The sequence below is a fragment of the Oncorhynchus masou genome, unplaced genomic scaffold (genome assembly GCF_036934945.1).
Source record: "Oncorhynchus masou masou isolate Uvic2021 unplaced genomic scaffold, UVic_Omas_1.1 unplaced_scaffold_6773, whole genome shotgun sequence".
Taxonomy (NCBI): domain Eukaryota; kingdom Metazoa; phylum Chordata; class Actinopteri; order Salmoniformes; family Salmonidae; genus Oncorhynchus; species Oncorhynchus masou.
The window spans coordinates 9,101-10,577 of NW_027013223.1; positions in this window are offsets into that span (position 1 = coordinate 9,101).

The following is a 1,477-nucleotide window of genomic DNA, read 5'->3' on the forward strand; positions in this document are numbered from 1 at the left end:
GTTCGCTAGCTTGAGCACGTCTCACGGTATCCTCAACTTGCCACGAGATCGGAGCCACAATCTTAGCAGCAGGGAGGACAGGCATGTCCGTGTCATCTCGAATGGCAGGAGCGTAGACTCGGGACAGGGCATCCGGTTTGAGATTCTTCGACCCGGGCCGATAGGTGAGGGGATAAACTGGAATCGATTGAAGAAAAGAGACCATCTAGCTTGTCTAGAGTTCAATCGCCTCGCCTGCTGGATATACTCCAGATTTTTGTGGTCCGTAAGCACTTGAAACGGGTGAGAAGCCCCCTCGAGCCAGTGTCTCCATTCCTTCAATGCCATCTTAACCGCTAGGAGTTCACGATCCCCCACATCGTAGTTCCTCTCAGTCGGGGTAAGCCGGTGTGAGAAGAAAGCGCACGGATGAAGCTTCTTGTCTTCACCCCTCTGAGACAGGACAGCTCCAACACCAACCTCTGATGCGTCTACCTCCACCACAAATGGTTCATCCGTAGTCGGTAGTATCAGGATGGGAGCAGAGAGGACGCGCTGCTTGAGTCCTTGGAAGGCCGTCTCAGCTTCTCTTCCCCACAAAACCTTGCATTGCCACCTTTGGTTAAAGCTGAGAGAGGAGCTGCCACCAAACTGAAGTTCTTGATGAACTTGCGGTAAAAGTTTGTGAAGCCCAGGAAACGCTGAACATCCTTAACGGATTTGGGGGTGGGCCAATCCGCTACCGCCCCTACCTTCCTAGGGTCCATTTGGACTCGACCGGGTTCCACTACAAATCCCAGGAATTGTACTCGGGATGAATGGAATTCACATTTTTCCGGCTTAACGTACAGATGGCTGTCTAGGAGGCGTTTGAGTACTTGTCTGACATGCTTAGTGTGTTCTTGAAGGGAGCTCGAAAAGATGAGGATGTCATCCAAGTAAACGAACACAAATATGTTAAGCATATCCCTAAGCACATCGTTTATGAGCGCTTGGAACACCGCTGGGGCGTTGGTCAGGCCGAAGGGCATCACCAAGTATTCATAGTGACCAGTAGGCGTGTTGAAAGCGGTCTTCCACTCGTCACCAGGTCTGATCCGCACAAGATGGTATGCGTTCCGCAGGTCAAGCTTAGTGAAAACAACTGCTTCCTGGGGTAGCGGGTAACGGTTACGGACGGTTATGGCATTGAGTCCCCGGTAGTCGATGCAAGGACGTAATCCACCGTCTTTCTTGGCCACAAAGAAAAACCCTGCTCCCGCTGGGGAGGTGGATGGACGCATGAGGCCTGCTTCCAGAGCGCCCTGATGTAGGTATCCATAGCAGCTCGTTCGGGTGGAGATAGGGAAAAGATCCGACCCTGGGGGCAAGTGCCCGGAAACAGGTCGATGGGGCAATCGTGTAAGGTCTATGGGGTGGTAGCATGGTGGCCCTCTGTTTGCTAAACACCAGTTTGAGGTCATGGTAACACTCGGGAACTCGGGTCAGGTCGATGGAT